Genomic DNA, 24,902 nt, shown 5'->3' with positions numbered 1-24,902 from the left:
GGGATCTCCCCTGTCAGGTTAGCAGTTGATATCGCACCTTTCACTACCTCAGGGCTTCCCAAATCTCTTCACAGCCAAAGAAGTACTTTTTGAAGTGCAGTCACCTCTCCTCTCCTCCATTGTCCAGCTGGGTGGGACTGCCCTCAACTGGTTTATTTCGTGTCTATTCAGTCGTAACCAGAGAATCACGTGCAATGGCTTCTCTTCCCACTCCCCCAAGGATCTATCTTTGCCCCCCTCCTATTTCTCATCTGCATGCTGCACCTTGGCTACATCATCCAAAAACTCGTCGGATTCCACATGTACGATGCCGGCACTCAGCTCGACCTCACCACCACCTCTCTCCACCCCTCCATTACCTTTGATTCGTCACACTGCTTGTCTGATATCAAATAGTGGATGAGCAGAAATTTCCTCCAATTAAATATTGGGAAGACAAAAGCCACTATTTTCGGTGCCTGCTATAAACTCCCTCCCCCTCCCTGACCAATGTCTCAGACGAAACCAGACTGTTCGCAGACTCGGTGTCCTTTTTGACCCAGAACTAAGCTTCCGATCCCAGATTCTCTCCATCACCAAAACTGTCTACTTCCACCTCCGTAATATCGCCCGTCTCTGCCTCAGCCCATCTGCGAATGAAACCCTCATCCATGCTTTCGTTACCGCCAAACTCGACAATTCCAAGGCTCTCCTGGCCGCCCTCTCATCATGCACCCTCCATAATCTTCAGCATATCAAAACTCTGCTGCCCGTATCCTAACTCACACGATGTCCCATTCACCAATCCTCCTGCTACTAAAGAAAGAACTCGCATTTATATAGCGCCTTGCATTACCGCAGGATGGCCCAAAGCATTTTTGAACTGTAGCCACTGTTGTAATGTAGGAACCGCCGCAGCCAATTTGCTCACAGCAAGGTCCCACAAACCGGAATGGTGTATTGGGCAGATAATCTGTATTAGTGATGTTGGTTAAGGGGTAAATATTGACCAGGACACCTCGGAGAACTCCCCTCAAGTTCTTCGAAATAGCGTCATGCGATCTTTTACATCCACCTGAGATGGCAGGCGGAGCAACGTTTTAATCAGTAATGCAAGTCCCTCAGTACTGCAAGCCTAGATTTTGTGCCCCATTAACTACGTTATTTCAGCGACTGTGCCTAATCAGTTCAGTGCAAACTCTTACTGATGAGTTCAAAACCGAAAAAGGAGGGGAAGAGCAACAGATAGCAGTACGAGCTCGGCTGAGGTGGCAAAGACTTACACTCTCGCTGGAGAGAAGCACCTTTAAATATAAAATAATTAGCGGATAAATATTGCTACTTTTGAGCTGTAGAAACATTAACCACTCAGAATGCATTTCCTTCTTCCACTTCTCGCACACTGAGAGAAGGGAACGGTCATCAATGGCCACAAGCGCTGGTATAAAACAACACTTGCAACCCGCTTCACGCTCAGAAGGAAAAGCTCCATCTCCTCCTCATGGTTAGTGAGACCAAACACTTCAGAACACATTTCTCAAGTTCAAAAACTATAGAAATGATCCCTAAAAGTATAGTCTTACTGAAAGGTTGCCGCAACACCGCACTCCACCCTCAGCGAGCCCCCTTTAACACAGGCTGAGCGCGGACCAATTCTTCCACCATTCATTGCACCCGGCAGGGAATCGAATAAAAACGCAATTAATCTTCGCTTCACCTTTTGTAAACTTATAATTCTGTGAAAAAGAAATAGCGTTTCTGTCGTGCAGCCATGACTCAGTAGGCACTAATTTGCATAATGTAGATACCAGCCTCCAGCAACTGTCCTGATCATAAGAACATAAGAATGTAAGAAATAGGAGCAGGAGTCGGCCATACAGCCCCTTGAGACGGCTCCGCCCTTCAATCAGATCATGGCTGATCTTCAACCTCAACTCCACTTTCCTGCTCGATCCCCAGATCCCTTGATTCCATCCAGAAGGACAAGAGCAGCAGGTACATGGGAACAACACCACCTGCAAGTTCCCCTCCAAGTCACACACCATCCCGAATTGAAAATATATCGCCGTTCCTTCATTGTCGCTGGGTCAAAATCCTGGAACTCCCTACCTAACAGTACTGTGGGAGAACCTTCACCACACGGACTGCAGCGGTTCAAGGAGCCGGCTCACCACCACCTTCTCAAGGGCAATTAGGGATGGGCAATAAATGCTGACATCGCCAGCGACGCCCACATCCCATGAACGAATAAAAAAAATCCAAATGTCTATCCACCTTAGCCTTGAACATACACAACGACTGAGCATCCACAGCCCTCTGGGGTAGAGAATTCCAAAGATTCACCACCCTCTGAGTGAAGAAATTCTTCCTCATCTCAGTCTTAAATGGCCGACCCATTATCCTGAAACCATGCCCCCTATCTAAACTGTCCAGCCAGGAGATACAATCTCTCAGCATCTAACCTGTCAAGACCCGATGATTTACACAGTGGGTGGGTGACCCAGCACTGTGATCATTGATTCGCACAGTGGGTGAGTGACCCAGCACTGTGATCATTGATTCACACAGTGGGTGGGTGACCCAGCACTGTGACCATTGATTCACACAGTGGATGGGTGAACCAGCACTGTGATCATTGATTCACACAGTGGGTGGGTGACCCAGCACTGTGATCATTGATTCACACAGTGGGTGAGTGAGCCAGCACTGTGATCATTGATTCACACAGTGGGTGAGTAACCCAGCACTGTGATCATTGATTCACACAGTGAGTGGATGACCCAGCACTGTGATCATTGATTCACACAGTGGGTGGGTGACCCAGCACTGTAACCATTGATTCACACAGTGGATGGGTGACCCAGCACTGTGATCATTGATTCACACAGTGGGTGTGTGACCCAGCACTGTGATCATTGATTCACACAGTGGGTGAGTGACCTAGCACTGTGATCATTGATTCACACAGTGGGTGAGTATCCCAACACTGTGATCATTGATTCACACAGTGGGTGGGTGACCCAGCACTGTGATCATTGATTCAAACAGTGGGTGAGTGACCCAGCGCTGTGATCATTGATTCACACAGTGGGTGAGTAACCCAGCACTGTGATCATTGATTCAAACAGTGGGTGGGTGACCCAGCACTATGATCATTGATTCACACAGTGGGTGAGTGACCCAGCACTGTGATCATTGATTCACACAGTGGGTGAGTGACCCAGCACTGTGATCATTGATTCAAATAGTGGGTGGGTGACCCAGCACTGTGATCATTGATTCACACAGTGGGAGAGTGACCCAGCACTGTGATCATTGATTCACACAGTGGATGGGTGACCCAGCACTGTGATCATTGATTCACACAGTGGGTGTGTGACCCCGCACTGTGATCATTGATTCACACAGTGGGAGGGTGACCCAGCACTGTGATCATTGATTCGCACAGTGGGTGAGTGACCCAGCACTGTGATCATTGATTCACACAGTGAGTGGGTGACCCAGCACTGTGATCATTGATTCACACAGTGGGTGGGTGTCCCAGCACTGTGATCATTGATTCACACAGTGGGTGGGTGTCCCAGCACTGTGATCATTGATTCGCACAGTGGGTGGCTGATCCAGCACTGTGATCACTGATTCACACAGTGGGTGGGTGACCCAGCCCTGTGATCATTGATTCACACAGTGGGTTGGTGAACCTGTACTGTGATTATTGATTCACACAGTGGGTGGGTGACTCAGCACTGTAATCTTTGATTCACACAGTGGGTGAGTGACCCAGCACTGTGATCATTGATTCACACAGTGGATAGGTGACCTAGCACTGTGATCATTGATTCACACAGTGGGTGTGTGACCCAGCACTGTGATCATTGATTCACACAGTGGATGAGTGACCCAGCACTGTGATCATTGATTCAAACAGTGGGTGGGTGACCCAGCACTGTGATCATTGATTCACACAGTGGGAGAGTGACCCAGCACTGTGATCATTGATTCACACAGTGGATGGGTGACCCAGCACTGTGATCATTGATTCACACAGTGGGTGAGTGACCCAGAACTGTGGTCATTGATTCACACAGTGGAAGGGTGACCCAGCACTGTGATCACTGATTCACACAGTGGGTGGGTGACGCAGCACTGTGATCATTGATTCACACAGTGGGTGGGTGACCCAGCACTGTGATCATTGATTCACACAGTGGGTGAGTGACCCAGCACTGTGATCATTGATTCACACAGTGGGTGAGTAACCCAGCACAGTTATCATTGATTCACACAGTGAGTGGGTGACCCAGCACTGTGATCATTGATTCACACAGTGGGTGGGTGACCCAGCACTGAGATCATTGATTCACTCAGTGAGTGCTTGAAACTGAAACTGTAATTATTGATTCACAGTTATGTCCTTTCCCACCGGCAGCTCAGACACACCAGGGCTGGCAGTACAGCTGTATACTGTCAGGGGAGAATAGCCCTGGAAGTGGTTAACATTGACTCGGGATCCCAAGAAGTCTCATGTCATCAGGTCAAATATGGGCAAGACAACCTCCTGTAATTACCACCTACTGCTCTCCCTCAGCTGATGAATCAGTCCTCCTCCATGTTGATCACCAATTGGAGGAAGGACTGAGGGTAGCAAGGGCACAGAATGGACTCTAGGTGGGGGACTTCAACGTCCATCACCAAGAGTGGCTCAGTAGCACCACTACTAACGGAGCTGACCGAGTCCTGAAGAAAACAGCTGCAAGACTGGGCCTGCGGCAGGTGGTGAGTGAACCAATACGTGGGAAAAAACGACTTGACCTCATCATAAGACCTTAAGACCATAAGAGATAGGAGCAGGAGCAGGCCATTCGGGCCCTCGAAACTGCTCAGCCATTTAATTAGATCATGGCTGATCTGATTTTTACCTCAACTCTACTTTCCCGCCTTTTCCCCATATCCTTTGACTCCCTTGCTGATCAAAAATGTGTCTAACTCAGCCTTGAATGTATTCAATGACTCAGCCTCCACAGCTTTTTGGTGTAAAGAATTCCAAAGATTCACGACCCTCTGGGTGAAAAAATTCCACCTCATTTCCGTCTTAAACGGGCGACCTCTCTTTCTGAGACTATGCCCCCGAGTTTTAGATTCCCCCATGTGCGATAAAATCCTCTCAGCATCTACCCTATCGAGTCCCCTCAGAATCTTATATATTTCAATAAGATCTCCTTCCATTCTTCTAAACTCCAATGAGTAAAGACCCAACATGTTCAATCTTTCCTCATAAGAGAACCCTTCCATCCCTGGAGTCAACCAAGTGAACCTTCTCTGAACTGCCTCCAATGCAAGTATGTCCTTCCTTAAATAAGGGCACCAGAACTGTACGCATTACTCAAGGTGTGGTCACACCAGCATCCTGTACAGTTGTCGCATGACTTCCCTGTTTTTATATTCCATCCCCCTGGAATTAAAGGCCAATAGTCCGTTTGCCTTCCGGATTACATGCTGCACCTGTATGTTGACTTTTTGTGTTTCATGTACAAGGACACCCAGATCCCTCTCTACCGCAGCATTTTGTAGTATTTCTCCATTCAAATAATATTTTGCTTTTTTATTTCCCTCCCAAAGCGGATGGCTTCACATTTTCCCACATTATATTTCATCTGCCAAAATTTTGCCCATTCGCTTAACCTGTCAATATCCATTTACAGACATTTTGTGTCCTCATCGCAACTTGCTTTTCCACCTATCTTTGTATTATCAGCAAATTTGGCCACAAGACACTCTGTTACTTCATGCAAATCATTGATATATATTGTAAATAGTTGAGGCTCCAGCACTGAGCCTTGCGGCACCACAATAGTTACAGATTGCCATTTTTAAAATGACTCTTTTATCCCGACTCTCTGTTTTCTGTTCGTTATCCAATCCTCTATCCATGCCAGTATATTACCCCCAATACCATGAGCTCTTAGCTTGCGCAGTAATCTTTTATGTGGCACCTTATCGAATGCCTTTTGGAAATCCAAATATACTGCGTCCATTGGTTCCCCTTTATCCACGCTGCCCGTTACTTCCTCAAACAACTCTAATAAATTTATCAGACACGATTTCCCCTTCATAGAGCCATGTTCACTCTCCTTGATTGTATTATGAGTCTCCAAATATCCTGCTGCTACTTCCTTAACAATGGATTCTGGCATTTTCCCAATGACAGATGTTCGGCGAACTGGTCAAAAGTTACCTGCTCTCTGTTTCACTCCCTTCTTGAGGTTTGCGGCTTTCCAATCCGCTGGGACCTTTCCAGAATCTAGTGAATTCTGGAAGATTACAACCAAAGCATCCACTATCTCTGTAGTCACTTCCTTTAAGACCCTCGGATGCAAGCCATCAGGTCATGGGGATTTGTCAGCCTTTAGACCCATTAGTTTACCAAGTACTTTTTCTCTAGTGATAGTAATTGTTTTTAGTTCCTCCCTTCCCTTTGTCCCTTGGTTTTCTGCTAGTTTGGTACATTATTCGTGTCTTCTACTGTGAAGGCAGATACAAAATATCTGTTCAATTCCTCTGCCATTTCTTTGTTTCTATTATTATTTCCCCAGTCTCATCCTCCAAGGGACCAATGTTTACTTCAGCTACCCTTTTCCTTTTTATATACTTGTAGAAGCTTTGACTGTCAGTTTGCATATTTCTTGCTAGTTTACTCACATGATTTATTTTCTCCCTCTTTATTATTCTTATCGTCATCCTTTGCTGGTTTTTAAAGTTTTCCCAATCTTCGGGCTTACCAGTAATCTTTGGCATGTTGTATGCTTTTTCTTTTCACCTGGGACCATCCTTGACTTCCTTGGTTAGCCATGGTTGGTTCATCCTTTTTGTGGCATCTTTCCTCCTCACAGGAATATATTTTTGTTGCGAGTCATAAAATATATTTTTAAATGTTTTCCACTGCTTATCCACCACCATACCATCTAATCTGTTTGCCCGGTCCACTTTAGTCAATTCCGCCCTCATTCGTTTATAATTGCCCATGTTTAAGTCTAATATAGTAGTTTCAGACCCAAAATCCTCGCCCTCAAACTGGATGTGAAATTCTATCATGTTATGATCACTGATTCCCAAGGGATCCTTTACTTTGAGATCATTAATTAAACCTGTTCCGTTACCCATTACCAGATCCAAAATGGCCTGTTCCCTTGTTGGTTCCCGACGTATTGATCGAAGAAACAGTCCCTAATATGCTCCATGAACTGTGATCTCACGGTGTGACCTATCCAGTAAAAGGGGCCTCACCCTGTCATCTCACGGCGGGGTCGGGAGGGGGGTGATGAGACCCGTCCAGTTAAAGAAGCCTCAAGCATCATCTTCCGGTCCAGAGTCCGCTCCCTGGAGCAGGACGAGAAGTGCTCGCGCTTCGTCTTCCAGAAGCTGCACTGAGAGACTTCTGTAATCAGCAGCCTGAAGGAGGAAGAGTGCTCGGTGACGTCTTCACAGGCCGACATACTGAGGATCAGCAAATCCTTTTATGCCGGACTTGCTGAACTTCAAGGCCAACCCACCTTGTATTGTACAGAATGTAATATAAGATATGTACTGAGTCCATCCCACCTTGCATTGTACAGAATGTAATCTAAGATATGGACTGAATCCACCCCACCTTGTATTGTACAGAATGTAATATAAGATATGTACTGAGTCCACCCCACATTGTATTGTACAGAATGCAATATAAGATATGGACTGAGTCCACCTCACCTTGTATTGTAACGAATGTAAAATAAGATATGTACTGAGTCCACCCCACCTTGTATTGTACAGAATGTAATATAAGATATGTACTGAGTCCAACCCACCTTGTATTGTACAGAATGTAATCTAAGATATGGACTGAGTCCAACCCACCTTATATTGTACAGAATGTAATAGAAGATATGTGCTGTGTTTTGCATTGAATTAATGGGATCACAGTGTGTGCGAACTATTTTGTATTGTTTTGAACTGTAATTGCGATTTTTACGCTGAACTGTGTTTTTCCTTAAATTTTATGAAATAAAGTATATTTTGAAATTTTATAAAGGTGGCTGCTCAAAGCCGCTCCCTGCTGGTGAGTAGAGAACAATGCTCGAGCGAAACAACCGTGTTCGGGCAGACACAGAACGCTTTTAGGTTTGGAGAAAGGAAAAGAGGTGTCGACATGTTGAGAGCTGTCGACTGCCTGAAAAGTTACAAGAGCGGCCTTGAGCTAACTCCTGCTTAATCCAAAAGTGCACTCGCTCCTTCAAACTGGAATTGAAACAGTGATCTAAGAATGATTTTGCTTTGATGTTAATTAATTATACTCTCCTCGACTCGCTGAGCTCAAGAAGGGAAGCAGCGAAAAATCCTTCTCTTTGTTGATTGTTCATCGTGCACCTTTTGACACTCCCGGACTCGAGGAGTCGCGTGTGCATGACCGAGACTGACTCGGTTCCGGATTATATCACAGCACTGTGGGAGTGTGAGGTGCTACTTACTCTGCGCACGCTGGAGGAATGGATAATATGTCCAGACGATTGTCCGATCGACTCCTATCTGCCTGGATGGCTTTTGCAAACTGCCCATTACTTTTTGACTTTCGAGAGCTTGCAAACTGTCTTCCTTGGTAGTGCTGACTGGCGGCTTCCATCGTGAGCGCATTCTGAACACAGCAATTAGTGCATCGGTTTCATTAACCTGAATGGTCCTGAATTCAATCCTCAGAGAAAAGCATCAGCATTTGTGGATCTTTTTCCATCTTTGCTGAACACCAAAATCATGAACTTTTGCTCATTGCAGCACACCAAATGATTTGCTGCCCCTTGACCTCTGTATTGAAGTTTAGGATTTCCGTGGGTTGTGGGCTCACTGACAACTGACATCATTTTTGTTTCTGGAAAATTGCCCTCAGGTTAAAAAAAAAAGTGGAGAAGGCGGGTGTCGATCCTGCTACTTCTCATATGCTAAGCGAGCGCTCGACCATTTGAGCTGATCCCCCAGTTATTTTTAGTAAATTTCCCTTCACAGTAGCCGCTTCACACTTACCTCCAATTGCAGAGAAATCTTGCCTTGGATTGGACCCCTCCTTGAATATATTCAATACTTTCTCCAATCGGCGGTATCGAGCATCATCAAATGAGCAACAGAAGAACGGGAAGCCACAGTAATCGTGAATGATGCTGAGAAGAGCCCGAGCCTGCGGAAGGCAGATGAGGTGACAGGAAAGGAATAGCGGCCTCGAGATCGAGGGAGCAGCGGGAGTCCTGTCTGACTGATGGAAGGCATTTTTGCCTGAACGTGAGTGCGGTTTGACGTGTTGTTGCTCAAAGGCACTCCCTGCTGGAGAGCAGAGGCAAATGCTTGAAAAAACAGCCGTGCGAGGGCAGACACAGAAAGCTTTCAGGTCTGAGAAAGGAAACTCATGATCTCCTGTGCCTCAGCGCCAAAATGTTAAGCTCTAGGCTGCCTATAAAGTTAAGAAAGCGGCCTTGAGCTAATTGCTGCTTACTCAAAAAGCACACTCATTTCTTGGAGCCAGAATGAAACCAGCAACCTAAGGATGACTTTGCTTTGTTTTCGACTACAGTCCTCTGCATTACCAGTTGAGCGATCGAAGGGAAGCAGCAAAGATTGCTCTCTTTGGTGATTGTTCACTCTGCGCCTTTTGACACCAAAGAGTGGGACTTTGCTGCTTCCCTTCGATCGCTCAGCTGGTAGAGTGGAGAACTGTTGTAAAATAACAGATCAAAATCATCCTTAGGTTGCTTGTTTGAAGTAGCGAACGTGCTTTTGGAGTAAGCAGCAATTAACTCAAGGCCGTTCTCTTTACTTTACAGGTAGCCGACGGCTTAACATGTTGGCGCTGAGGCACAGGAGACCTCATTTCCTCCCTCAAACCTGAAAGCTTTCTGTGTCTGCCCGAACACTGCTGTTTTGCTCCAGCATTTGCCTCTGCTCACCGGCAGGGAGTGCCTTTGAGTAACAACACTTCAAACCGCTTTCAGGCAAAATAGTCTTCTATCCGTCAGTCAGTCAGACAGACAGGGCTCTCGCTGTTCCCTCAAGCTCGGGCGCCTGTTTCTTTCCTGTGACCTTGTCAGCCTTCCGCAGGCTCGGGCTCTTCTCAGCATCATTCACGATTACTGGGGCTTCCCGTTCTGCTGTTGCTCACTTGCTGATGTTCGATACAGCCGATTGGAGCAAAGTATTGATTGTATTCAGGGAGGGGGCCAACCCAAGGCAAGATTTCTCTGCTGGTCGTGGAGCTGCTTGGAGGCGAGTGCGAAGCAGCTACTGTGAAGGGCAATTTACAAGAAACAACTTCAAATATGGAATAAAGGGGGCCGCAGCAACATGTATGCAGAATTGACTAAGGGACAGGAAACAGAGAGTAGTGGTGAACGGTTGGTTTTCCGACAGGTGGGAGGTATACAGTGGTGTTCCCCAGGGGTTGGTCCTGGGACCATTGCTTTTCTTGATATGCATTAATGACTTGGACTTGGGTGTATAGAGCATAATTTTCAGATTTGCAGATGACACAATACTTGGAAGAATAGTAAACAATGAGGAAGATGGTGATAGAATTCAAGAGGATATAGACACGTTGGTGGCATGGGCGGACATGCGGCAGATGAAAATTAATGCAGAAAAATGCAAAGTGATGCATTTCAGTAGGAATAACAAGGAGAGGCAATATAAATTGGAGGGCACAAATCTAAAAGGGGTACAGGAACAGAGAGATTTGGGGGTGTATGTGCACAAATCATTGAAGGTGGCAGGGCAGGTTGAAAAAGTGGTTAAAAAGCACACAGGATCTTGGGCTTTATAAATAGACTACAAAAGTATGGAAGTCATGATGAACCTTTATAAAACACCAGTTTGGCCACAACTGCAGAATTGTGTCCAGTTCTGGGCACCGCACTTTAGGAAAGATGTGAAGGTCTTGGAGACGGTCCAGAAGAGATTTACTAGAAGTATTCCAGAGGTGAGGGACTTTAGTTACGTGGGTAGACTGGAGAAGTTGGGGTTGCTCTCCTTGGAAAAGAGACGGTTGCGAGCAGATTTGATAGATGTCTTCAAAATCACGAAAGGCCCATTTAGAATAGATAGAGAGAAACCGTTCCCATTGGCGAAAGGATGAAGGACCAGACGTCATAGATTTAAGATGATTGGTGAAAGAACCAAAAGGTGACATGAGGAAAAACGTTTTTACACAGCGAGTGGTTAGGAACTGGAATGCACTGCCCGAGGGGATGATTCACCATGGAAAGGAAAAAAATGGAAGGGCTACAGGGATGGGGCGGGGGAGTGGGACGAGCTGGATTGCTCTTGAATAAAGCCAGCGTGGACTCGCTGGGTCGAATGGCCTCCTTCCGTGCTGTAACCTTTCTATGATTCTGGTCGAGTGCTCGCTGAGTATGTGATAGATCGCAAGATCGATTCTTGCATTCTCCGCTCACCTTTTGACTTGGGTCAATTGTACAGAAACAAAAGTGTCGCCAAAATACAGCGAGCCCATGGTCCATGTACTTCTTAAACTTCACTGCGTGCTACGGTACAGAGGTCAAGGGGCAGGAAATATTTTGGTGTGCTGCAGGAAGCAAACATTCTTGATTTTGGTCTTGAGCAAAGATGAGGTGAGAGATGGACAAAAACCTTTATGATGTTTCCTCTGAAGATTGAACTCAGGACCTGCAGATTATGAGACTGACGCGTTGTCTGCTGCGCTAAGATGGCACATAACGGGAAATTTATCAGGCACCACTAACAAGTAGGAAAGTTTACAAGGTGTAAATTCATAAACTAATCGGCAGTTTGCAAAAACCATCCATCCAGGTCGTAATCGAATCAATAATCTTCTGAATTCTGGTCAGACACGTTACCCATTGCTCCACTGGCCCAGGGCGCACAGAGTAAGGAGGAGCTCACACGCTGACAGCGCTGCAGTATGAGCAGGTACCGAGTCAGTCTCGGTCATGCCCACGCGATTCCACGAGTCCGGGAATGTCAGAAGGCTCACGGTGAACAATCATCAAAGAGAGGGACCTTTGCTGCTTCCCTTCGATAGCTCAGCAGGTAATGTGGTAAAACTTGTAGAGATTAAAACTTGAAAGCAAAATCGCTGGTTTAATTCCGGCTCGGAGTAGCGCACATGCTTTTGGAGTAAGCGGTACTGAGCTCAAGGCCGCTTTCTTAACTTTACAGACATCTTATTGTTTAAAATGTTGGCGCGTTTCCTTTCTCAAACCTGAAAGCTTTCCGTGTCTGACCGAACACGGCTGTTTTGCACGAGCATTTGCCTCTGTTCACCAGCAGGGTGTGCCTTTGAGTGACAAAATTTCAAACCGCTTTCAAGCAAAATAGACTTCTCTCAGTCAGACAGACAGTGCTCCGGCTGTTCACTCAAGCTGGGGGCAGTTGTTCCTTCCGGTAACTTCTTCAACCTTCCACAGGCTCGGGCTCTTCTCAGCATCATTCACGATTACTGTGGCTTCCCGTTCTGTTGTTGCTCACTTGCTAATGCTCGATAGCGCCTATTCGAGCAAAGTATTGATGTATTCAAGGAGGGGGCCAACGCAAGGCCGGTCGTGGAGCTGCCTGGAGGCGAGTGCGAAGCAGCTACTGTGAAGGGCAATTTACAAGGAACAACCTCAAATATGGAATAAAGGGGCAGTAGAAACATCGATACAGAATTGGCTAAAGCACAGGAAACAGAGAGTAGTGGTGAACGGTTGTTTTTCGGACTGGAATGAGGTATACAGTGGTGTTCCACAGCCGTCAGTGCTGGGACCAGTGCTTTTCTTGATATATATTAATGATTTGGACTTGGGTGTACAGGGCACAATATCAAAATTTGCAGATGACGCAAAACATGGAAGCTTCGTGAACAGTGAGGAGGATAGTGATAGACCTCAAGAGAATATAGACAGGCTGGTGGTATGGGCGGACATGTGGCAGATGAAAATTAACGCAGAAAATTGCAAAGTGATGCATTTCGGCAGAAATAACAGGGGAGGTAACGTAAACCAGAGTGCACAACTCTAAAAGGGGTACAGGAAAATAGAGATCCGGGTGTATATGTGAACAAATCGTTGAAGGTGACAGGGCAGGTTGAGAAAGCGGTTAAAAAAGCATAGGGGATCCTGGGCTTTATGGATAGACTACAAAAGTATGGAAGTCATGATGAACCTTTATAAAACACTGGTTCGACCACAACTACAGAATTGTGTCCAGTTCTGGGCACCGCACTTTAGGAAAGATGTGAAGGTCTTGGAGTCGGTCCAGAAGAGATTTATGAGAATTATTCCAGGCGTGAGGGACTTTAGTTACGTGGGTAGACTGGAGAAGCTGAGGTTGTTCTCCTTGGAACAGAAACGGATGCGAGCAGATTTGATAGATATCTTCAAAATCACGAATGGCCCAATCAGAGTAGATGGAGAGAAACCGTTCCCATTGGCGGAAGGGTGAAGGACCAGAGGACATAGATTTAAGGTGATTGGTAAAAGAACCAAAGGTGACCTGAGGAAACACTTTTTTACAAAGCGAGTGTTTAGGATCTGGGTGATTCAATCATGGAAAGGAAAAAAAATGGAAGGGATGGAGCGGGGGAGTGGGACGAGCTGGATTGCTCTTGAATAAATCCAGCGTGGACTCGATGGGTCGAATGGCCTCCTTCCGTGCTGTAATCTTTCTATATTCTGGCCGAGTGCTCGCTGAGCATGTGAGAGATAGCAGGATCGATTCTTGCATTCTCCACTCACCTTTTGACTTGGGTCAATTGTCCAGAAATAAATGTGGCGTCAGTTTTTAGCAAGCCCATGGTCCATGTATTTCTTAAATTTCACTGCGTGCTACAGTACAGAGAGGTCAAGGGGCAGCAAATCTTTTGGTGTGCTGCAGGAAGCAAAAATTCTTGAGTTTAGTCTTGAGCAAAGATGAGGTGAGAGATGGTAAAAAAAATCTTTATTATGCCTTCTCTGAGGATTAAACTTAGGACCTTCAGATGATGAGATTGACGCGCTGCCCGCTGCGCTAAGAAGGCACTTAACATGGTACTTGTCAGGCAGCACTACCAAGTAGGACAGTTTGCAAGGTGTAAAGTCATAAACTAATCGGCAGTTTGCAAAAACCATCCATCCAGGTAGAAATCAAACCTACAATCTTCTGAATTCTGGTCAGACACGTTACCCACTGCTCCACTGGCCCAGGATGTAGAAAGCAAGTAGGAGCTCACACTCCCACAGCGCTGCGGTATGAGCAGGTACCGAGACAGTCTCGGTCATGCACACGCGGCTCGACGAGTCCGGGAGTGTAAGAAGGCGCACAGTGAACAATCATCAAAGAGAGGGACCTTTGCTCCATCCCTTCGATAGCTCAGCTGGTAGTGCGGAAAATTTGGAGAGATTAAAACTTGAAAGTTAAATCGCTGGTCTACTTCCGGCTCAAAGTAGCGAACATGCTTTTGGAGTAAGCGGTATTGAGCTCAAGGCCGCTTTCTTAATTTTACAGACTGCTTAAAATGTTGGCGCTTTTGCTTCCTCAAACCTTAAAGTTTTCCGTGTCTGTCCGAACATGACTGTTTTGCTCGAGCATTTGCCTCTGTTCACCAGGAGGGAGTGCCTTTGTGTAACAACACTTCAAACCACTTTCAGACAAAAAAGTCTTCTCTCAGACAGACAGAGCTCCCGCTGTTCCCTCAAGCTCGGGGCAGCTGTTCCTTCCGGTGACTTCTTCAACCTTCCGCATGCTCGGGCTCTTCTCAGCATCATTTACGATTACTGTGGCTTCCCGTTCTGCTTTTGCTCACTTGCTGATGCTCGATACCGCCGATTGGAGCAAAGCACTGAATATATTCAGGGAGGGTGCCAATTAAAGATTTTTCTACCATTCGTGGCGCTGCATGGAGGCGAGTGTGAAGCGGCTACTGTGAAGGGCAATTGATTACTAGCAACGGGGGTTAACTCAAATGGTAGAGCGCTAGCTTCGCATGTAAGAGGTAGCAACGTCGATACTTGTATTCTCCTCTCACCCTTTATCTTGGGGCAGTTGTCCAGAAACTAAAATGGTTGTCATTTGTCAGAGAGGCTATAACCAACGTAAATCCTAAGCTTCGATGCAGAGAGGTCAAGGGGCAGCAAATCTTCTGGTTTGCTGCAGTAAGCAAAAGTTCTTCATTTTGGTGCTCAGCCAAGATGGAAAGATGAGAGATACAAAGATGCTTCATAGGTCCCGATATCTTTTCTGATGATTGAACTCAGAATTATTCAAGGTTAGTGAGACTGATGCACTACTTGCTGTGTTAAGAACGCACTTATGCCGGAAACGGGCAGGCAACACTTCCAAGTAGGACAGTTTGCAAGGTATCTAAAGTCATCAAGTAATGGGCCGTTTGCAAAAAACATCCAGCCAAGTAAAAGTCAAACCTACAATCTTCTGATGTGTCGTCAGACACGTTATTTATTGCTTGACTGGCCCAGGGTGTGCAGAGTAAGTTACAGATCACAGTCCCACAGCACTGCGGTATGAGCAGGTACCGAGCAAGTCTCGGTCATGCCCACACGACTCCACGAGTCCGGGAGTGTCAAAGGGCGTACGGTGAGCAATCACTACAGAGAGGGACCTTTGCTGCTTCCCTTCGATAGCTCAGCTGGTTGAGCGGAAAATAACAGTTAATTAAACTCAAAATAAAGTTTTCCTTCGATCGATGTTTCAATTCCGGCTTGAAGGAGCGAGTGTACTTTTGGAAGAAGCAGCAATTAACTCAAGGTCGCTCTTTCAACTTTCCAATGTAAGGAATCTTACAACACCAGGTTATAGTCCAACAATTTTATTTTAAAATCACAAGCTTTCGGAGATTATCCCCTTCGTGAGGTGCTGCGTGCTATGGTACAGAGAGGTCAATGGGCAGCAAATCTTTTGGTGTGCTGCAGGAAGCAAAAATTCTTGATTTTGGTCTTGAGCAAAGATGGAAAAAGAAAGTTTAATTATGCCTTCTCTGAGGATTGAACTCAGGACCTTCAGATTATGAGACTGACGCGCTGCCTGCTGCGCTAAGAAGGCATTTGATGTCTAGATGTCCAGGCAGCACAAACATGTAGGACAGTTTGCAAGGTGTAAAGTCATAAACTAATCGGCAGTTTGCAAAAACCATCCATCCAGGTCGAAATCGAACCATCAGTTTTCTGAATTCTGGTCAGGCACGTTCCCCATTTCTCCACTGTCCCAGGGTGTGGAGAGTAAGTCGGAGATCACACTCCCACAGCGCTGCGGTATGAGCAGGTACCGAGTCAGTCTCGGTCATGCCCACGTGATTCCACGAGTCGGGGAGTGTCAAAAGGCGCACGGTGAACAATTACCAAAGAGAGAGACATTTGCTGCTTCCCTTCGATAGCTCAGCTGGTAATGCAGAAAATGTGTAGAGATTCAAACTTGAAAGCAAAATCACTCTTAAATCGCTATTTTAATTCCGGCTCAAAATAGTGGTTTTGGAGTAAACGGTATTGAGCTCTAGGCCGCTTTCTTCACTTTACAGACTGCTTACTGCTTAAAATGTTGGTGCTTTTCCTTTCTCAAACCCTGAAGCGTTCCGTGTCTGTCTGAACACGGCTGATTTGCTCGAGCATTTGCCTCTTTTCACCAGCGCTCCGCCTTTGAGCAACAACACGTCAAACCGCACGAACTTTCAGGCAAAAAAAGACTTTCTGTCAGTCGGACAGGTCTCTCGCTGCTCAGAGGAGTGCCATTGTGCATCAATTCTTTGTATTTTCAAAATATACTTTATTTCATAAAATTTAAGGATACATACAGTTCAGTGTAAAAGTCGCAATTTCAATTCAAAAAAATACAAAACAGATCGCACACACTATGATCCCATTATTTCAATAGAAAACACACTACATATCATATAATACATTCTGCATAGTGGGATGGCTTCACACAGTAGCCTTTTCCGATCGAGCCCTTGCATAGGCTGCACCGTGCCTCAGTGCGTCCCGCAGCACATTCCCCTGGACCTTGGAGTGTGTCAGTCGGCAACACTCGGTCGTGGACCGTTCCTTCAGCTAGAAGAACAGCAGGTTTTGGGAGGACCAATGAGCCTCCTTCACTGAGTTGATGGTCTTCCAGCAGCAGTTGATATCTGTCTCGGTGTGCCTTCTGGGAAACTGCCCGTAGAGCACAGCGTCATGTGTTACCGAGGTGTTGGAGATGAACTGGGACAGATAGCAACGCATCTCTCTCCACACATTCTGCGTGAAAGTCCAGTCCACCAGGAGACGGACAACGGTCTCGTCCCCATTGTAGCCTTGAAGGCAGCTCGAGGTGGTGCTGAGATTCCGTGTGTGTTGGAAGGACCGCACTGGGAGGGTCCTTCTCACCACCATCCAGACCACATCCCGTTGCCTGTTGGTCAGTTCCGGCGACGAGACTTTCTGCCAAATGGCATCGACCGTCTGGTCGGGGAACTGCCCGATTGGATCCACCTTCTCCTTTTCCTGCAGGACCCACAGAACGTTCCTCGGCGACCACTGTCTGACGGCCTTGTGATCGAAGTGGTTCCTCCTCAGGAACTTCTCCACCTGGGACAGGTGGGTGGTGGAGGGGGGGAGCTGGGTCGGTCCAGCTGGACGGGGCGGTCCTGCTTCTGCTCGGCCAGCATGGCCAGACCCAGTTTTCTCAGTGTATTGGACAGGTAGAAACATCAGCACGTAGGGACCCTTGGTGTTTGCAGACCGGGGCACCACACACATCCGTAGGCAGCCACGCGCAAAGGTGTCCATCAGGATCAAGGCAGCATTGGGGACGCTTCTGCCACCTTTGTCTGGAAGGCTTGTACACGGTGTCCCTGTGGACGCGTTCTCCAGACAAAGTGGAAGATAGCTCGGATGACTTTGGTGACGGAGCTGTGGGAATGGGCCAGACCTGGGCCACGTAGAACAACACCGCGAGTACCTCACACCTTATCACCAGGTTCTTGTTGGCTACGGTGAGAGAGCGTCCCCTCAATATACCAAGGTTCTGTTTGGCCTTGGCAACCAGCTCCTCCCATTTTTTTGGTGGAGTCTTGGGGCCTCGAAACCGATCTCCAGCACCATCAGGTAGCCGGACCTGACGGCGAAAGGGACAAAGAATCGGGTCTCCCACCTGCCATAGAACATCGCCTCACTCTTACTGCGGTTCACACTGGACCCTGAGGCCAGCTCGAGGCGTTCGCAGATGCCCATCAGTCTGTGAACCGACTGCTGATCGGAGCAAAAGACAGTGACGTCATCCATGTACAAGGAGGCCTAAACCTGAGAGCCTCCACCTGGGATCGTCATCCCCCTGATACCTGTGTCCTTCCTGATGGACACCCCAAACACATGAAAAAGACCGCAGAGAGAAGACAGCCCTGCCTGACTCCAGATTTAATTGGAAAACTCTCTGACTCCCGCCCATTGATTAGGACTGCGCGATGGATGTCCATATAGAGCAGTCGGATCCAATCGCGGATTCCCTCCCCAAACCCTCTTTTGTAGAGCGTGTCCATCATGTATGTGTGGGATATTATGTCGAAGGCCTTCCCCTAGCCCAGGCTGAAGAGGCAGGTGTTCACCCCTCTGCCCTGCACGTAGGCTTACATATCCCAGAGCAGTACAAGGAGGTCGTCCTGCCGGGTAAAGTACAGGTCTGATCGGGGTGGTTCACCCACTCCAGAGCAGATTCGAGCCTGTTGGCGATGGCCTTCGACAGAATCTTGTAGTCAGCATTAGCAGGGAAATGTGTCACCAATTTCTGATTTATTCCCTCTCCCCCTTCTGCTTTCAGATGAGGGTGATGATGTCATTTCTCATGGACTCTGACATGCTGCCTGCCAGAAGCATACCCCCGTACACTTACAGTAGGCCTGTGCCAATCCAATCCCACAAAGCCGAGTACAAATCAACCGGTAAACCATCGCTCCCCGGAGTTCTACTCTTCTCGAAGGACTGGACGGCCTTTGTCAGCATCGTCCGAGGTCAGTCGCCGATCCATGCTCTCCCGCTCGCTGTCCTCTAAGACCTCCGTGACAGAGGACAGCAAGGTTTGAGAGGCCGTGCTGTCTCTGGGCTTCGCGTCGTACAGCCCGGCATAAAAGGACTTGCTGATCGTCAGTATGTCTGTCTGTGAAGACGTCACGGAGCCCTCTTCCTCCTTCAGGCTGCTGATCACCAGAGGTCCCTCTGAAAGAAGAAACACGAGCACTTCTCGCACTGCCCCACGGAGCGGACTCTGGACCGAAAGGTGATCTTCGAGGCCTCGGAGGTGAAGATCGAGACTTGCTGATCCTTCAACTCTCTGAGTTCCTCCCGGACATCGATCCCCATCGACTGCAGCTGGAGCAGATCCTGCATGCGTTTCTGGAGCTGGGACAATTTCCTCTGTCTCTCTCTCGCCCCTTTAACTGGACGGTTCAAACCGTGAGATCAGAGGGTGAGGCCCCTTTAACTGGACAGATCAAACCGTGAGATCAGAGGATGAGGCCCCTTTAACTGGACGTTTCACACCTTGAGATCACAGGGTGAAGCCTCTTTAACTGGACGGGTCATACCGTGAGATCAGAGGGTGAGGCCCCTTTCACTGGACAGGTAAAACCTTGAGATCTCAGGGTGAGTCCCCGTTAAGTGGACGGGTATCAAAGTGAGACCACAGTGTGAGACCCCTTTAACTGGACGGGTCACACCGTGAGATCTCAGGGTGAGACTGTTTTAACTGGATGGGTCACACCGTGAGATATCAGGGTAAGGCTCTGTGATTCCAGGTGATATTTCCTCGCTCGACTAATTTAAATATGTGAGGTGGCGAGAGTGTTGGAGAAATGAAGGCTTGAGATGGCAGAAGCACAGGGTCTCAGCAGCAGTGTGACCAGGACTGTACTTTGTAACTGGTGCAGAGAAACAGCAGTGGGAACTGAAATCACAAAATCACAAGAGACTTAGAGGTCCATGTATATAGATCATTAAAATGCCATGGACAGGTACAGAAAATATTCTTAGAAGGCTATTGGAATGCTGGTCTTCATATATATAGAGGACTGGAATACGTGGGTAGAATTATGCTACAGCTATACAAAGTCCTATACACCTGGAGTACTGTGTTCAGTCCTGGGTGCCACACCTTAGGAAGGACATATTGGCCTTGGGAGTGCAGAGCAGATTTACTGGAATGATACCTGGACACTAAGAGTTAAATTCCGAGGAGAGAGTAAACAAACCAGGCTTGTATTCCCTGGAATTTAGAAGATTAAGGGGTAATTTGATCGCAGTTTTCAAGGTGTTAAGGGGACCTGGTCGGATCGAAAGAGAGAAATTATTTCATCTGTTTGGGCTGTCGAGGACTAGGGGACTTAGCCTGAAAATTAAAGACAGGACTTTCAGGAGTGAAGTTCGGAAACACTTCTGCAGGGAAAGGGTGGGAGAAGTTTGGAAATCTCTTCCTCAAACAGCAGGTGATGCTAGCTCAAATATTAATTATAAATTTGATATTGAAAGATTTATGGTAACCAAATGTATGAAGGGATATGGGGCTAAGGCTGATATGTGGAGTTAGGTCACAGATTAAGCATGATCTCATTGAAAGGTGGAACAGGCTCGAGGGGCCAAATCGCCTAATCCTGTTCCGATCTTCCAATGTACCTATGTGTCAGCTTTCTGTGTTTATAAACACTTCACTGTATTTCACTCCGTCGCCAACACTGTGAAGCCTCCCCTGGTGTATCAGCTTTCAGTGTTTATAAACACTTCACTGTATTTCACTCCGTCTCCAACACTGTGAGGCCTCCCCTGGTGTATCAGCTTTCAGTGTTTATAAACACTTCACTGTATTTTTCTCCATGTCCAACACTGTGAAGCCTCCCCTGGTGTATCAGCTTTCAGTGTTTATAAACACTTCACTGTATTTTTCTCCATGTCCAACACTGTGAGGCCTCCCCTGGTGTATCAGTTTTCAGTGTTGAAAAATACTTCACCGTATTTCACTCCGTGTCCAAAACTGTGAGGCTCCCCTGGTGTGTCAGCTCCCTGTGTTTATAAACACCTCAATGTATTTCACTGCATTTCTAACTCTGTGAGGCCTCCTCCGATGTGTCAGCTCTCCATTAATAAACATTTCAATACATTTCTAACACTGTGAGGCCTTCAGTGTTTATAAACAGTTCACTGTATTTCACTCCGTGTCCAACACTGTGAGGCCTCCCCTGGTCTATCAGCTTTCAGTGTTTACAAACACTTCACTGTATTTCACTCTGTCTCCAACACTGTGAGGCCTCCCCTGGTGTATCAGCTTTCAGTGCTTATAAACACTTCACTGTATTTCACTCCGTGTCCAACACTGTGAGGCCTCCTCTGGCATGTCAGTTCCCCGTGTTTATAAACACTTCAATGTATTTCACTGCATTTCCAACACTGTGAAGCCTTCCCCGATGTGTCACTCTCACTGGGCTATAAACTGGGTCGTGTAACGCCCGTTGTCTCAGCGCTATGAGGCCTCTTTATGCGCCCAGGTGGCGTCCGGAATGCGCGCGCATAAATCTAGCGTGACATGCTCCCACTGACACTATGGGATAACATGTTGAAAGTAGTCACTTATTAATAGCAGGGACAAACACTCCAGTGACACAATTAGGGCCCATGGAGACTGACATTAATTACAGTCACTGAACAAACAGATTCAGTTAACAACTTTAAATCCAACAATGTTTATATCACAACAAATATTTAACCAAATATTACACAGATGGAAAGCGCAAAGCCCAGTATATAATTTTAATAAATATTTGGAAGAAGAGAATCTATGAGACCCACAGTCTGACAGCACTGATGTGAAGGGAGAGAAGCTTTATTTACAGATTGCAGATTATTTCTGAGTGAAATCCTTCAATTTCACAGAGTTTCTACCCACTTCACAAGGGATGGGTTTAAACTCAGAGATGGGAACTGAACCATTCTACTTGTCAGTTTGGAGACAATTCTGCAAATATTGGTACAATCTCTGGATACGCCGTCAATATTGGCAAGTCTATGGGCCGTCTTGTAAATATCGGGGCAGTCTCTGGATCTACCTGTAAATAATGGCACAGACTTTGAATTCTACTGTAAATATTCGCACACTCTATGGATTTCCCTTCAGTTATTCATACAGACTATGAGAAAGGCTCTGGTTACTTTAAAATATTGATCCACTTCTGGATTTCCTGACGCAATCTGTGGACTGTCTAAATGTGTACACTGCCTAGTAACATTGTAAATATTGAACCTGCCGCACAGACCCCTGTAAATATTGACATAGACTGGTTACTGCGGAATGTATACAATCCCTGGCAGCACTTTATATATTGACTCACTCTCACAGACCTCTGTAAATACTGGCTCAATCTGGGAACTCCCTGAATATCTACAATCCTTGGTACGCCTATATATATTGCTCACCCTCACAGAATCTTTTAAATATTGGAACATTCTGGGGACACCCTGAATATCTACAGTCCTTGGGATCACTTTAGATATTGACTCACTCCCATGGGAACCTGTAAATACTGACACAATCCAGGTTCTGTCATAATATCTACAGTCCTTGTTACCACTGCAAATATCGACTCACTCTCACAGGCTCCTGTAAATACTGACACATTTTGGGGACTGTCTCAATATCTACAGTCCTTGGTAGCCCTTTATATATTGAATCACTCTCAAAGACCGCTGTAAATACTGACACAGTCTGGGAACTCTCTGGATATCACCAGTCCTTGGCACCCCTTTATATATTAACTCACTCTCACAAACCATTGTAAATACTGTCACATTCTAGGGAATTCCTGAATATCTCCAATCCTTGGTACCTTATTACATATTGACTCAATCTCAGAGATCCCTCTATTAATGACACAATCTGGGAACTCAATGAATATCTAAAGTCCATGGCATCATTTTATATGTTGACTCAAGCTCACAGACCCCTGTAAATACTGGCAGAATCTGGCAACTGGCTGAATAGCTCCAGTCCTTGGTATCCCTTTATATATTACAGGGAGGCCGTAATTACTCTGGACAGAGTGCAGAGAAGATTTACAATAATATTGCCAGGTCTTGTAAATTGCAGAGAGTTTGGATAGGCTGTGTTTTTTTTTCCTGGAGCAGAGGAGGCTGAGTGGAGACTTGATTGAGCTGTACAAAATTATGAGGGGCCCAGATAGAGGAGACAGGAAGTACCCGTTCCCCCTCACGGAGAGTTCAAGAACTCGAGGACATAGATTTAAGCTGATTGGCGGACGGATTAGAGGGGACAGAAGGAAAAACTTTTTTACCCAGAGTGTGGTGGATGTTTGGAATTCGCTGCCCGAATTGATGGTGGAGGCAGGAACCCGCAACTCTTTTAAAAATTACATACACCTGCACCTAAAGTGCTTTAAGCTGCAGGGCTACTGACCGGGTGCTGGAAGGTGGGATTGGAATGGGCACCTGGTTGTTGTTCGAGCCGGCGCGGACACGATGGGCCGAATAGCCCCCTTGTGTGCTGTATCTATTCTCTGGTTCTATGGTTCTATATTGATTCAATCTCGCAGAACCCTGTAAACACTGTCACAGTCTGGGAACTTCCTGATTATCTACAGTCCTTGGTGCCCCTTTATTTATTGGCTCACTCTCACAGAACCTTGTAATAATGACACAATATGGGGACTCCCTGATTGTCGACAGTCCTTGGTACCACTGCAAATATCGAGTCACTTTCACAGACCCCTGTAAATACTATCACAGTCTGGGGACTTCCTGCATATCTACAGACCAAGGCACCCTTTTACATATTGTCTCACTCTCAGACATCACTCTACACACTGACACAATCTGGGAACTGTCTGATTATCCACAGTCCATGGCATCCTTTTATATATTGACTCACTCTCACAGACCCCTGTAAATACTGACACGATCTGGGGACTTCCTGCATATCTACAGTCCAAGGCACCCTTTTACATGTTGTCTCACTCTCAGAGATACCTCTGCAGACTGACACAATCTGGGAACTGTCTGAATATCTACAGTCCTTGACAACCTCTTACATATTGCCTCACTCTCAGACATCACTCTACACACTGACACAATCTGGGAACTGTCTGATTATCCACAGCCCATGGCATCCTTTTACATATTGACTCACTCTCACAGACCCCTGTAAATACTGACACGATCTGGGGACTCGCTGAATATCTCCAGTCCTTGGTCACCCTATAAATATCGACTCACTCCCACAGACCCCTGTAAATAATGACACAATCTTGGAACTATCTGAATATCTACAGTCCTCGGCACACCTTTATATATTGACTCACTGTCACAGAACCCTGTAAATAATGACACATTCCGGGGACTCGCTGAGTGTACAGTCCTTACAGTCCCTGTAAATGTTGATTCACTCTCATAGGCCCCTGTAAATAATGATACAATGGAGTGACTGTCCAAATATATACAGTCCTTGTTACCCCTTTATTTATTGACTCACTCCCACAGACCCCTGTAAATATTATCACAGTCTGGGTACTTCCTGAATAGCTCTTGTCCTTGGTAACCCTGTAAATATCGACTCGCTCTCACAGACCCCTGTAAATAGTGACACAATCTCGGCACTCCCTAAATATGTCCAGTCCTTGGTATCTCTTTATTTAATGAATCACTTTCACAGAACCCTGTAAATAATGACACATTCTGGGGACTCCCTGAATGTCCATGGTCCTTGGTATCCCTGTAAATATCGATTCACTCCCACAGACCCGTCAAAATAATGATACAATCTCGTGACTGTCAGAATATGTACAGTCCTTGGTACCACTTTATTTATTGACTGTCTCCCACAGAAACATGATATAGTATGGGGACTCCTTGAATGTCTGCAGTCCTTGGCGCCCCTGT

At 46.4% G+C, this 24,902-nt stretch overlaps 2 non-coding genes across 2 annotated transcripts; both read right to left on the bottom strand.

The window, feature by feature from the left end:
- Window positions 1–1,342: 1,342 nt before the first annotated feature.
- On the bottom strand, window positions 1,343–1,560 carry LOC137316379 (small nucleolar RNA U3). The gene has a single exon (XR_010961542.1). It is a non-coding gene; the product is annotated as a small nucleolar RNA U3 (small nucleolar RNA).
- Window positions 1,561–15,971: 14,411 nt separating this feature from the next.
- On the bottom strand, window positions 15,972–16,044 carry trnam-cau (transfer RNA methionine (anticodon CAU)). Its single transcript has one exon. It is a non-coding gene; the product is annotated as a tRNA-Met (tRNA).
- Between the last annotated feature and the right edge of the window lie 8,858 nt (window positions 16,045–24,902).

Source organism: Heptranchias perlo, unplaced genomic scaffold, assembly GCF_035084215.1.
Source record: "Heptranchias perlo isolate sHepPer1 unplaced genomic scaffold, sHepPer1.hap1 HAP1_SCAFFOLD_59, whole genome shotgun sequence".
NCBI classification, from domain to species: domain Eukaryota; kingdom Metazoa; phylum Chordata; class Chondrichthyes; order Hexanchiformes; family Hexanchidae; genus Heptranchias; species Heptranchias perlo.
This window is presented reverse-complemented; position numbering and strand designations above follow the sequence as displayed.